Source organism: Meleagris gallopavo, chromosome 2 (genome assembly GCF_000146605.3).
Source record: "Meleagris gallopavo isolate NT-WF06-2002-E0010 breed Aviagen turkey brand Nicholas breeding stock chromosome 2, Turkey_5.1, whole genome shotgun sequence".
Taxonomy (NCBI): domain Eukaryota; kingdom Metazoa; phylum Chordata; class Aves; order Galliformes; family Phasianidae; genus Meleagris; species Meleagris gallopavo.
This window is the reverse complement of record NC_015012.2, coordinates 63402887-63417993: the sequence shown is the minus strand read 5'-3', so window position 1 is coordinate 63417993 and position 15107 is coordinate 63402887. Positions and strand designations below refer to the sequence as shown.

The following is a 15107-nucleotide window of genomic DNA, read 5'->3' as shown; positions in this document are numbered from 1 at the left end:
TTCTTTTTTTTGTGAGGGCAGTTCTATTTCAATTTGATCTTTTCTGATTTGATGTTGAAGCCTGTTTCACGGAATCACAGTATCACATAATGTCAGGGATTGAAAGGGACTTTTAGAGATCATCTAGTTCAATCCCTCTGCCAGAGCAGGAACACCTAGATCAGGTCACACAGGAATGTGGTGGGTTTTGAATGTCTCCAGTAAAGGAGACCCTGTAACCTCTCTGGGCAGCCTGTTCTCCAGTGTTCTGTTATCCTTACTGTGAAGAAATGTTTTCTCATATTTACGTGGAACCTCCCATGTCTCAGTTTGCACCCACTGCACCTTGCTCTATTCATTGGATGCCACTGAGAAGAGCCTGGCTCCATCTTCCTGACACTCACCGTTTATATATTTATAAACATTAATGAGGTCATATCTCAGTCTCCTCTTCTGCCCCGTGAAATACTACATGACAGCAATTAATAGGCAAACCTTTTACAAGCTAGAAGAAGCTGCAGAATTCTCACATGCACCTACTGTGTAGTTTTAAAAATCCCTCTTGTATACTCCAGAAGTAGATTATAGTCACTACTTAAAGACTCATTGTTTGTCTACTGGGGAGATACTGCTTTTACATTTGATTTATTCTCCTCTCAACTGTTTCTCACAGGTTTGTTCAGCTGGGACAAAGTCAACACAAGCAAGATAAGAGCAGCCAGCAATTTTGTTCCAAACATCAGTTGGATAGGGTTATAAATTTGTAAGTATTTTTCTTTTTCCCTTAGTCTATTTGTTTTTACTTTTTTCATTAGACCTATAAAAGTTTATCAGGTAAAATTTATCTTAAACTGTTAGAGAGTCAAACTTCTGTTGAGGGATCAGTGTGTAGTGTGAAGAATCAGGTCCCAACTTCTCCCTTGTGACTTAAAATCTTACCATGATTTGCAGTTATCTCTATGCAAATTGCTGAAGCTATGGAGTGTAAAAAAACAATTCCTTATTGCTTTTGAAAGAGTTAGATTGAAAGAAGTTGATTGACTTACATACACTGCATAAAAAAACTGAGAAATGCAGTTCAATCTTTAGACTGCAGTCATCTGAGTTTGTTTGTTCTGAGAAAGCTCTTGAATGCCATATATTTGTGTTATTATACATTTGAGGAGTCTTGAGAGGTCAAATGGGATATTTCCATATTTTTATTTCTCTGAGGGATGGCCCAGTGTTGGAGAAGGTAGGGCAAACAAGGAGTGGATTTCTGTTTTGTTTTGTGCCTGTATCTGTGTCACTGAAGTCAGCAGACATGTGCTAGCTAAAATCAGTATGTCATGCATTTTAAGTAAAGAAAAGAACATGTTGAGTTTGCGTTTTCCTCAGAAGCATCTCCGTGGATTTTTTTGCAAAAATCTCCCAGCATGCTTGTGACAGCTGTAGGAGATAATCATCCCTTTCCTGCCCCTTAAACTTAGAGTGAATTATTCCCCATACTATGCTGCTGTAAAATGAGCACATTAAAGAGAATCTGTGCATATAATTATGGTGGCATTTGGGCAGGCTCAGACATTTGTTTTTTAACTTTCCCTAGAGTAATTTCTATGTATTTCTGAGTCGCATTAAGTGTAGAAAGTAGTGTTAAGTCACAGACAACACAAAGCTGTGCCTCCTGTCACTCTTCCTCTGGAAATGATAGAGATCATCTTTCTCTGCCAGTTCTGCATTTTAATAACGTTTTAAAACTTTGAAATACTGTTTGGGTGGTGACAGAATCTTCTTTCAACACAGGTCATAAATGGAGCCATTCTTTCAAAGCATGGTGTTCAATTTTGGAAAATGGAAGCTTTCTTTCTGTGTGCTAACATTTGAATTGGTGCTCTGAACCAGAAATTTCTTCAGAGAATACTAAACTCAGAGTATTGTGAACATATAATAAAACATATAACCTAAAAATAGTATGAACCTCCTGTGGATTAGAAGCAAAAATGGACACTTGAACAAGGACCACAGCGATTCTTTTGGTACACTATATTACCATGCATCTGAAGAGAGGGTTTTTTGAGTACTGCGGTGTAATTACTTCTGGCTGACATTATGTACCTGTACCTGGTTTCCTACTGCTCTTTGCGGTGTGATATAAATAACTGCTGAAAAACATACTTTCAGTCATTTTTCCAGATGCTCTTCTTACATTCATCTAGGAGTGCAAGAAATCTGATTTCCTCCTGAAGGGAGAATTGAGTCTTTTGATTCACTGTAGCTCTTCTGGAGAAGACTGTGGATATGCTTTAATGCTCTTGTTGTGAAGACTAGCTGGTTGCATACACTGGGATACAAGATGTCTTCAGTGCCTGTGTGCACTGTGGGCTGTGCAGAATAGTAATAACACTTGCACCAACTTTAATGAATCCAGAGATATCCACTGCCCTATTCTGATGCTGATGAAGCCCAAGCAGGAGGAAAGTCTAGTGATATTTGCAGGATAGGCTAGAGCTGTGTTCTCCTTAAATCTTTGAAAATGGACCATCTTCAAAGATATATAGTCCATGTTTTCTAAATTCTCTTAAAGTTAAATTTGTAATTTTATTTTAAATCAAGACTGCTTAGGTTCTGCTTGTAACACCTGTATTGATCAGACATGACTGATACTGAGTAGCAACTATTATATGCAAGTTAGCTTTTAACTTTGCTCGAGTAGAGCATGGGCTTTTTTACTGTTGGTTTCCAGGTAAAGGAAATTAGGAAAATTTCAGTGAGCAATGAAACGCCCTGAATATTCCATTTCTTTTAACTTGCTGACTGTTTTACTTGAGTATTTTTTACTCTGTTAGTATCTTTTAAAAAATTAAAAGTACAGCAGAACACGTTGTAATTATCATTGAGTGTTTTACAGCCCTGGTTACTTTTGAAAACAATTTCATCCATTTAGAGAAATTCTCGTCTTCATTCAGTACTTCCTTATGAATTTATTAGTATAAGGTCTATTTCTTGGAAGATTAGATAAAAAATTGCTTTATATTTGCTAAGCAAACATGGCATTATCACTTCCTTATAACTGCACAAAACAAACAGTTGTCATTGAGCTTGTTCATCATTCTGCGTATTCAAATCCTAGGAGTTCTTGGAGGGAGTGAGGTCCTTATTGTTGAAAGGCAGAAGTAAATGAATACTGTATCTGTAGAAGATTTAGTAGATCGGGGGTTTTTTTGTTTTTTTTTTTGTTTGTTTGTTTGTTTGTTTTACATTAAACATATGCTAAATATCCTGAATAGTTTCTTGGCAGTGCTGTGGAAACAAAGGCAAATCAAAGTGCATTCATAATTAGTCAACAAGTGACTTTGAAAATTACTAGTTGTCATGGATTCTTAACCAAGCTGGTAATTTGATCATACAGTGCTTTTTTTGCATTCTCTATTTCGAATTAGCACCCTAATTTGTTGTTTCATGTCAAAAAAAGTTAAGTTTCATGAATTTCAGTAAAAACGTTTATTCACAAGCCAAAGAATTCTTATAAATATTTATAAAACATAGGTTAACAAACTTTACATCTTTATTTGTTTACACTAAACTTAAATCACAAGGAGCTCTTATCTAGTTGCTGTTAAGTTTGGATGTTGTTTCCCAGGGACCTTGGGAAAATGGTTTAAAGTCCACGTGATTCAGATCCTCATATATGTAGGAAGAATAATCTTCTTCTCTTTCATCTGTTCTGTCAACACTGAGCTCTGAGCTTTTCAGAATAGAAAGTCTAGATTCGATTAGCCTAGCATTTTTGGTAGACTTGTCATCTGAAATGCTGAATGTTATATTGCCAATGAAACCATCAGCATTTATCCGATTTAATCATCATTTTCCATTTGTTTATGCATGTCTGCTTAAATTAAAAAACAAAAAATGCCATAATTTAAATGTTCACATTTGATCTAAGTTCTTCCTTTCCAAAACTGAACACAGTATTCCCTTTCTTTGCCCCCACCTCTCTGTGGGTTCTTTGGGTAGTTGCTTTGTTTTGTTGTGTCCTACCTCCTGACTTCTTTATATACAGTCTTTAAATGTTGAATTAGCAAGGTCAGCATAAGTCTTCCCCACTGAAAAGGCTCCTGAGAGATCACCTTTCTGTATGAGATGTTCTCACTTTCTCTCAAATTCCTTTTCTGCACTGTAGAGAACCTGCTCCTAATGTAGATTGTAAAATTCTCATTGAAGTATGTAACTGTGTAAAGAGATGTTGTTCTTTCTTTGACTTTTGAAACTGTGTATGCTGTTAGGAAGGTTTCCTATTTTTCAGTCTTCTCTGCTCCTGAAGGATGTGACTGAAATTTTGTTGTCTGTAGGGAATTGTGCATAAGGAGGGAAAAAGAAATTCAAAGACTCCTTTCAAGAGCTCAGTAAGCAACTTAAGGGGCTACCATTTAGGGAAAACAAATAAATAAATAAATAGCTCATAATAGGTCAGATATATTTACTTAGGATTCAAACAAGGCAACAGAGTACATTTTGTCTCCTTCTTTAGATATTCTTTACAGATTGAAAGAGAATTACTATGGTGATTCTCTGGTGACTGCTGTAGTGTGAGCTCAGTATACCACCATGCACAGCTTCTTCTAAGTATGAAACTTTGTAGGAACTGAAGAGTATTTCAATATTCTTACTGCAGAGACAACAAACTCCTAGTGAAATGATAATATTGTGAAGTCTGGTCACAATTACTGTGCAAGTAACTGTCCTTTGCATGTCAGAGTACTGTCCCTTCAGGACACGGAGTTTACATTCCAATCAATTTTTATTGGGAGGCCATAGAAATAAAAATCTCTCAGGTTTATTTGATAACCTGATAAATAATGTGCTCTCCTTTGTGACTCTGCTGTAAGATAGTAAACTTATTCAAAAGATTCCTATGCAACTAATGTTGGAGAAATGCCTTTGATTAAATGAGTGGACAGTACAAGCATACTATAAACATTTACAGTTTAATATGTGCCTATTAATCAAAACTGGCATATATGAACTTACAGTTCTTTCAAGATATTTTTAGCATGTTGAAGCAATTGAGATTTAGTAACTAAATGTTCAAAATGACATTCACTTTGTCCCAGTTTCTTCAAGTCTTAGGAAATGACTTGACTCAATAGTGCTTCAGAAAGGTCATGTCTTTAGAAACAAGTCAATAAATAGAGATGGCATCAAATTAGTGTAGTACGTTTTGGTTTGTTTTTTGCTGTTCACTTTCTAGTGGACTATACAGGCCAGCTGCATTTGAGTAAATGGCATCTTTTGATGTTAGATGGTGACATGAAGTTTGTACGGTATGCTAGCATCAAATGCTGTTTGCTAGAATTCCAGCTTAAATGCTTTAAACTAGATAAATAAGTGCAGAAGCTGTGAATTCTTTGAAAAAATATCTACTTTACAAACATCTAGATATAAATTCAGATGGACTAGAGTTTGATACCAATTCTGGAAGCACGCACTTTAGTGTTTATAATCAACTAGCAGTATATGATAGTGATGCGGAGGATAAACTATCACTGTTGGGGAAAAAAAAATGGAAGTTAAAGTGGAAATTCTACAGTATTACTCATGCAAGTACCAACAAAAAAAACAGAACAAAGTGCTGATTTGGTGAGAGCATATTAGTGAGTCATACGCTGTTCGGAAGAGTTTCAAGTCTTTTGAAACAAGAGTTTTTGTTGTTTAAGAGAAGCATAAAAGCAGCAAGCATTTTGTGAATTTTATCTTAATCATATAGGCAGGTAACTTGCTTACATTTTTATTATTAATTTATATTCTGTTGTCGTATTTACATTCTGTAGTACCACAGAATCCTAAGATTAAGAAACTTCAGCAGGAATTATAATACATAATTTTACATTATACATATACATATACAGTATACATATACATCATAATAATTTAAAATAAGGAAGAATAAAAATACAGTCTGTGCACTAAGACTTTTTGCAAAATCATGAGCTATATGTCTTTAATTCTAGAAGGACCAAATGTTTCTGTGATGCAGCATAGCAATTTCTGTCTACAACTTGGTAAAATATAACTTGATTTTAGGTATGCAGCCAAACTCTCTGGATGACCAGCGACATTACATTACCATAACACAGACCTGAGCAATATGCAGTGGCTGTGTTTTTCAGAAATGACCAGCTGCAATACCAGGAATTTGTAATCTATTTCTTTCCTTCTTTACCTCTTAGAAGGTGAGCACTTATACTCTCTCAATGAGCAGAGTTCTAAGAGTAGAAACAAATTTTAGATTGTTTTCTCAGCTGTAATAATAATAGATGAACAGAACTAAATTTCAGTATTCAAAATTGGATCACAATTTTATCTGCTTAGGAATTCATGTGATTTGCCCTTGAGGAGATACTTGTTGAAATTCCTCCCATAAGAGGCTTTTCTTCACAGAATTTACATTTTAATCGCCATTTAACATATATTGTTTCAGAAGTTAGTGATCTAAAGAACAATTCTAATACTGATTATAGCAGCAAGTGTTCTACTCTGCGATTTAAAAGCCCTTATCAAATTTTTAATTAAATTGATCATCATTTAGTAATTACATTATAAAGAAGAGGCAATTACATTTTCATTTTAAAACACTGCAGTTACCTTTCTGAGAGCACTATAATGTTGCTAAGATACTCCTCAAAAACAAAGTAATATTTTATATGGAAAACACGAAACAAAGCAGGAAATTTTAATGCACGCTTAACTATAGGAATGCTGGACCAACTGGTGAAAAGTATGTTTATAGTATAGATGATGTTTGCAGAGCCAAACTAAGCTAGAACTAAGCTAAACTGACATTGGCCAGCTCAACTGCCTTTCTGCTGTTTTGAAGATCCCAAAGAAACGTGCATCATCACGTGTTGCTGTTGAATGTCTTTAAAATGAGTGAGCTGGCCTGGCTTACTTACTTACTTTTGGCACTGCCCCTTTGGCAGCCAGCAAGAGTGTCATGAAGAGCAGAGAGTTTGGCAGTGTCTACCCTTAAATTAGAAAGGGAGCAAGAAAGATGTGGTTGTAGACATAGTCTTGGAAGCAAGGAAGAGATTATGGCAGAAGTCCCTTAAATTAATGGGAAAAGGATTGAAGGGGTGGTGATATTTAAGATATTAAGGGACAGATTCAGGGAGGTGTAAGCACTGACAGTTTTCAGAAGACTGCTTAAAAGTTGGAAACCACTATGCTAAACAAAGGTAGCATGGGAAGAGACAAATTGTACCCTAAGGCATTTTACAGTCTGTTTGATAAGATGCATTGTTAAATCCAATCTAAATTTATAATTAAAAGTTTAGAAAAGAGATGCCTTCAAGTGGTAACCATTCCCATAACTGTTAAAGTCCGATATAAGTCAAAGGGATTTCTTAACATGTTGCTAAATTAGCTGGTGATAATCTGAAATAGCTGTGTTTTCATGATTGGCTTCAGTAGAAATTTGTGGGCCAAATCACCATCAAAGCTGTGCTTTGGACTTGAAATTGTGTTACATAAATTTTGCATATGTTAAGACTTGTAGATGAAGAGTGGAGCGTCTTCTAAGGCAACTTTCACTGAATAACAGTAAAGATTAAGGAAAGCTTGGATTTCAGTTAAATGTGTCATTTTTAGGGTGCTGTAGTTGTAACACCTGAACAATTAATACTCCATGCCATTCAGCCAAGTTCCAAGAAAGAACACAAATTTATCTATTCTAACTTGCACTATACTTGTTGAAAACTCAGTAAAATCAGAAAGTATTGTGGCTTAGGCATATAAACTTTTTGTGAGTCCAGTCTGTATCTTCAGTTCCCAAATAGTCTGAAAAACCTTTTCTTTGCATTATTATATTCTATGCAATTGTAGTTTACTTTTAATATACATATATATATATCATATTGCTTAGGTAACATTGTATTTTGTAGTCAAAAAGTATAAATTATTTGATGAGTTTGGGAAGATGATCAGAAGGGCTTGAAAGGAAATTGCTGTTGTAGTCCCATCTTGTTTAAAATCAAAAGCTTTGATGCTTTTTCTTCTGACTTTGTCCCTTCATATTATATATCAAATAAATGGAAGAATTTATGCTTCTTAAAAATAATAATGAAGTTAAACCATGCTGTCCTAAGTAATTCTAGATGTAATAGGTGACCTTTAACTTTTCCTTTCTTAGAAACTGAAAATGGTAGAAAAAAAAAAATGTTCTTTTAGTCCAGAAGAAAAATATTTTCCTATGGACTTTTTTTTTGCAAGAAGTTGAATTTTTTTACTCTTCAACACAGACTTAAAATCTATGTGATGGAGATTTGAAAGATGAATTCAAACCTTTATTTTAGTATTTCTTTTGTCTGACATTGGTATGTTTTGACCAAGTTTTAATTCAGAGGCAGCCTTGTTATTTTTCATCTCTGGAAATCAACTGTTTGCTGTTACACTGTGAATATTGGGTAGTTTTGAATATCTGATATTGTACTTGCTGGTGTACTTAAACTTTTTCTCCACAGTTCTCTTCCAGTTGATTGAGAATCAGTGGAGCTTTTTCCAGATTGACCTTGCAGGCATTACTTCATGCTCATAGTGCAGCTAGAGGACCATTACTGTATTTCATTTATAGAAGGTCTTTGCCTTCATTTGAATTCTCCAATTCTTTGAAGGCACAGTTCCCTGTATTTTCCCTTTAAAAGAGGATATTACACACTCAGAAGTAACTTATTTCTTGAGGGCACCTAGATAGTGAATCATATTTTGTGTGGAATTTAGCAATGTTAATATGTATGAATCTTCATTGCATTTGGGTTGATTGATGCTCACTTTTGAAAATAATCAGCTTTGACAGAAAGTTGCTGCTGTAATTTCTTAGCTGAGAAGTTTTGAGTCAAAAAAATGTATGCATACACTGATTTGGTATTTAACAATAGCATTCTGTTTTTCAGACGCTGGTTGTTATACCAGTATGCTTTTAAGTAATGTAAAGTATTTAGAAAATCTGTCTTCAATGGCTAACGTACTAGATGGCACATGAAAAAGCTAGTTTAAAAAAAATCTGTGGCATTAAAGGCAGTTTTGTTCATTGCATTATCAAAAAGGATGTAGTAGGCTTTGGAACTCTCCATAAATGACAAGATGATGAGGTTGATCAGAAAATAGCTAACGTATGAGGAGAGATAAAATACATTTGGTTGCATAATAGTGATGCGGAGGAGGCAAATAGAGTATGACTGTTCACCATTTCTTCCACTTTAAGAACTACAAGTAACCAAAGCATGTAATCTCAAATCAAATGAATGTCACATCAGATACAACCAAGTAATAGAACTTTTCCCCAGAAGGTTCTATATGTCTCAGAGAAATATTACAAAAATCAGTGAACACCTTGGAAATTGCGTCCCGTGAAATAGAAGTCCAGTTTCAAATTTTATCTCACATAATTCCTAAATTCTGATGCTGAGACTGATAAATATACTGGAGATGGGATTATTCAGTACCTGTTTTGTTTTAATAAGCTATCCTCAAGCATTGACACTAGTTGTTTCATGAAGCAGGATAGTAGGTGTCATGAAATTTTGGTCTGACATAGAAGAAAAGGATTGATATATCAAAGTGTTCAGTGTATATGGTGGTAAGAAAGTGTATTATCTGCAGTGTTTAAATCGTTGTTGTAGCGAATGCTTGGGCAGCTTTGTTTACAGAGAGTTTTATAAAGCAGTAGTTTGTTAACGCCTATCTAAAGAGTTAAAGTAGCTTTTCCAGGTGAAACAAAAACTATAAATATATGAGAACTGATGATTCAGAGAACTCTGCAAAACATGTATGCCATTTTTTAATAACTGAAAAATGATTTATTTCTCCTGCTTAGGAATTATAGGTGCATTGCATCCACTGTTCTAGATAACTCATAGTTCTGTCAGATAGTTTTTCTTCAGAGTTCATTTCAAAATTAGATTTTTTCTAAATCAAATAATCTTAACAGAAGAAAAAGTTAACACAGGTTACCTTCAGATGTTGACATATTAGTTATTGAATGTTCTGTTGTGGAATCCAAATTGTTCTGCTATCAAGCAGGTAAAAGTCGAGGACTGTTTTATAAGTAAATTACTGAAGTATTGCTGGGAAATGCATGTAGTATACTTATGAATATTGCTTTCATAATAGCTTTGTGCTTTAAAAATGGAAATTGTTACACATATACTTTGTGTTTATTCATTTATTATATATTATGTATAAGTAGTTTTGTTACTACTTTGTTGTTGATTTGGGAGAATGATTGAAAAATTTGGCTTGGAACCATCAAATATTCTAAATTTGAAAGGATCCTGGAAGCCATCTGGTCAAGTCTCCTGCCCAGAGAAGGACTAAATTAAGTTGTTGAGGACCACGCACACTTGAGTTTTTTGTGTCCTTATGGATGGGGGTTCTCCAGTCTCTCTGAGCAACTTGTTTAATGTTTGACAACCCTCACAATGGACAAATGTTCCCTTAAACGTGATCAGAGTATCACACATTGCTATTTTCTTGTCCTTTTTAGAAATCTATTCTTTCAACACATACTCCACGAAGAGGCTACTTCCATGGAGTCTATAACCTCCCATTAGGCAGTTGGAGATAGCTGAAGTGAGCAAACCTGGCACACACAGCCTCTCATCATACATCAAGTGCTCCAGCTTCATAATCATTTTGATGACCTTTATTGAACTCATCCAAGTATTTCAGTGTCTGCCTTGTACTGGAGAGCCCTAATCTGGGCACAGCGCTCCAGATGTGATCTTATGAGCCCAGAGTACAGGGAGACGCAATCAGTTCTTGCTGCCTATGCACTTTTCCAGAGTTGTAGTGAGAAGACCAGCTTCTGCCTTATGAGTGAGTCTGATTTTATAACAGTGCCTAGAAAAGTTCTGGTGTACTCAGGTTCTTGGAAACTTTCAGACTACATGTATTTCTCAGAAGATTAGTAGATGTAAATACTAGGATTCAAAGAGAACATGTACTGTATGAAGCTATTTAAAAGATAAGTTCAGGAGATATCAGCTGTGCCATTGTACAGAGTGTTGTTGCCGATAGTCAGTCATCTGTTTCCTTATAGATAGATGGACATTTCTTATCTGATAAATCCTTTCTATTTGTTGGTTTAGAAAGTAATCTCTTGCTTGTTATAATTGCTACCAAGTGGGTAGCAATTATAAAAAATGAAGTTTTCCCATTATCTGCTATAATGTATGGCACAGATCAGCTCAGGTGCCTACTGATCGTAGAAGATCTGAGGAAGGATGGAAAAAATGAGGACAGAGTGAAGGAAGTACCGAAAGTATACAGTAATGTGATTAGTGACATCTTACCTAATTACCCTACTTGGAAATCAGGTCTTACCAAGCCTGCAGTAACAATCTAGGTAAATGGATTATTGACTGCCAAGTTACCTTTCCATTGACTCTCATGTATAGATTTCAAGGAAAATAAGTACTTCTCTTTAGCTATGCAATTTTGTTTTATTTAAAGTTCAAATATTCTGTGTGTTTTCTTCCAGAATACCGATCTCCTCCTTTTCTCAAGATAATATTTATGAAGTCCAGCCTCCGAGAGTTGATAGGAAATCAATAGAAATTTTTCATGCACACATTCAGGCTGGAAAAGGAAACATGCAGCCCTTGGGAAAAGATGACTTCCTCATGTACAGAGAGTACATTCGAAACAGATACCTCTAAATACAAGCTGGATTCTCACGTCGAGTCTACAGTAGTGATTGCTTGTGAAAATAATTTTAGAAAGGAGCTCCAGTTTTGTTATTTTGTAATAATAAAGTTATTTTCTTAAATTTATTATCTTATTGGTTTGCTGTTACACATTTATAGTATTGTGCTTTATATGAAAAACAGTGATTTAATACTTTTCTTCAGCTGAAAGAGAAACATCTGTCTTAAGACATTAAGTGAATAATCAGAGTACTTGTAGTTGCTGGAAAGTATATAGTGATTTATGGCAGAGAAATTACATTTTTAGGGTTTTATCCTAATTTCTTACATTCTTATATTTGCTAATGAAGTTGAAGTGATTTGTACATACAAAGAGAATGTTTTCTTCCTCTCTTCCATTACAGGAAACAACCCAACCAAGCGTTTTCTGATGTTTCTTGAGATTTTTAGCAAAATGAGTGCTTGTACTTTGCTGCTTTCTTAAACAAAAGAAAAAATTATGTCAAAATCGAAATTTGCCTGTAGACTAATAAGTCTGCTTATGTCAAAACTAACCTTTCCAATGCTAGTGGCTACAGAATCCATGCTATAGAGAGGGTGAAAACGGCTTGTGACGAATTATTGTGGGCTTCTAGTAGGACTCTGAGGTGAGCCTCAGTGACTACATCATAAATGAGGGAGCACTATTTGGACTTTGGTGGGAGATCCAAGAGCACCCTGTCACTTTACTGTATGACAGGTGTCACCCCCCTTTGCACCAGATTTTTTCCCCGTATGTGTGCTTCTGTAAGGTGCTTTCAGGTTCAAACCTACAACCTTCCCCAGGAAACCAGTAAGTGGTGTATAGAGCCTGGATTAGCTGAGATGGTCAGACACAGCGGGTGGGTTTAGGCAACATCATGTCCAGCACTAGGTAGGAATGAAGAGAAGCAGGTATCTGAAGTAGGCTGTTTGATTTGGCCTTGTGATCAAAATGTTTCTCAAATAGGAAAAATAAAATTTAAAAACCCTATGATTTGTAATTACAAGCTAAAATTCCCAACACTGTTTTCTCGTCTTCTGTCTTGAAGAACACTGACAGCAACAGCAGCATCCTTGACAGATGATGTTATTCCACGTGCTTTTACAATCTGTATGTCAGGATTTTCTGGAATAACTCCAAATAACTTATCTTGGGAATGTCAGCCAACTGCATGTACTAGATGTAGAGAACATGTTTGTGTTTGTAGTTAATTGCTTGCAGGCCGCTGCCCCAGATTTTTGGCTGCATGCTGCAAGCATATTTCGCATATGTTTGCATATCTCCTGCAGTAAGTAGCACTTCTGTCAGTAATTTGACAAAAGAAGAGATACACTGGATAAAGGGAAAAGACTTAGGTTGCTTGTGCAGCCTGTGTATTTCACTGTGTGGACAGTGGGAGAATGTGGTACCTTAGGCTACCAAAAGATGACTGTGTCCATTTCCATTCACTGTTGTTAATTGATTAGTATCACCAAGACAAGTCCAATTGTACCAAAGATTCCAGAGATGCTGCCTGTAAGTCTGCCTACTTTATTCTGTTCTTGTGATAATAAGATTCAGTTCTCAGCCATGTTAACAGTTCTCAAGAGATGCATGTTTCTCTTTCATAAACTGAGGAAAGTATGTGTAAAATTAGTATAAATACAAAAGGAATGGACTGTATTGGCTGTGAAGAGTAACATGGTCTCTTCTGACTTTATTTAGTAATGATCTAATTTAATATTATGCTATATGGACAGATACCACATTTCTCAGATACGTATATTTTTTTTTCACCTAAAATTTTGCTTGCTTCAGTGTTTCTGAAGGGTACATTGAAATAAAATACCAAGATGTTCACACAGAGTTGATGGCTTTGGGTTCTTTTCTTGCGTGATTTCTTGTGATTCAAGAGGCACAGGCACAGGGTTAGAAGTCTGTTGTTTCTGAGCCAGTGGTCCCTTGATGCCAGTCCTAAAGCTGCATTCTGTGACCCTGTTCATACTGATGCTTCTGCCCTTATGAGTTACTGCCCCTTTTCCCTCCTTGTGAGTATTGCTCCTACTAGCAAATCCCACTGACTTTTTGTTCTCCCACTCAAATTCCTTTCCAGAAAGGCTGAAACACAATCCTTGCAATGCGCACACATCTGCAGCTACTGGAGGGGAGAAGGTGAAGGCGCTGTACTTACTGCTGAGGTAATATTTATGGTTGCTCTTCATTTTGGTGTGGAGATTTTGACATTTTTGCACAGGATCCCATGGAGGTTCTTTTGGCTGTGCAGACACCAATCAGCCAAGTGCTAGAAGAAACTCCAATTCACTTGACCTGTCAAACCATCTGTTTTTGATGCTCCTTGCAGTCAGGTGAAGCAGCAGCTTCCCTCAGAAGATGCTTCACACTCCATGAGAGCTTCACCCTGCCAGCACTCCCCAGATGCCAGCACACACAGTATGGCCCACTGAAGATAAAAGAGTGCAACTTCAACAGCTGTGTGAGTGTTGCATTATGCATGCAGTTCCATTTGCTGCTATAGCTTGAATCCAAGTGATCACCAGGAGACGGAAAAGATAAAAGGTGCATTGTTCCCAGGTTACTCCCTCCCTCTTGTATGTGTTTAACAAAACTAATTAAGTTGCCACTTTTGTGGTGATATGATATAAAAGTAATATGAAAACTAGCACAATATGTTACAAAGTGAGGTCATAAATTAAGACTGCAGCCCTTGCAAGTATTGGTATTCAGCAGTTACATATTGGAGTTCTTGAATCTGAGTGTTAGAAAGAAAACTCTTGCAGCTGCTAGTCTGCCTACTAGAATCAAGCGTAATGGTACTGAGAAAAGGTATTAGAAACAAGCTTTGGAATTACTGTATTTTTCGAGGAGAAATGCATGCTTGCTGCCATATCTAACTGAACTTTGTATATAACATTTAAATTCTTTTATTTTGAATATATTCATCTGTGAAGGATAGAGATGGGATGATGAGATTCAGACAGACATGTAATTCAGACATTACATTCAGGGCAAGTAACGAGCCCTGTGGGACAGCTCAGACACATTTTCTCTTTCTAGGAATTGTGCTGCTTGTGCTAAAGCCCGGTATGGTTTTTAGGTGGTTACAGTTGCAGTAGAGGTCATATTTATAGTCTTCATCCCTGTGCAGCACACAGCATTTACGAGATAGTGAGTGCAATGCAACCTTCGCATCCCCTCAAAAACTCTTGGTTTCCGGAGAGCACTTCTTTTTTGTGTTCTGTATCAACGTAGGTACTCCTTTATCATAAAGATATAAGGTCCTTTGTCACCCTATTTTTTCTATTTTTGTCTAATTTTTTGTTAATTGTACTTCCCTTTCCCTTTTTTTTTAATTTTTATTTTTTATGACCAGTGGTTCAGAATCCTTTTTCTTACCCAGAACTGGGCCACAAGCTCCAGTTTTCCCATAA

The 15107-nt window shown here is 36.0% G+C and overlaps 1 long non-coding RNA gene across 1 annotated transcript; it reads left to right on the top strand.

Annotated features, from left to right (window-relative positions):
• Nucleotides 1–631: 631 nt before the first annotated feature.
• LOC109366156 lies at nt 632–13524 on the top strand. Its single transcript, XR_002112277.2, has 2 exons — nt 632–742; nt 11492–13524. It is a non-coding gene; the product is annotated as an uncharacterized LOC109366156 (long non-coding RNA).
• Nucleotides 13525–15107: the final 1583 nt, after the last annotated feature.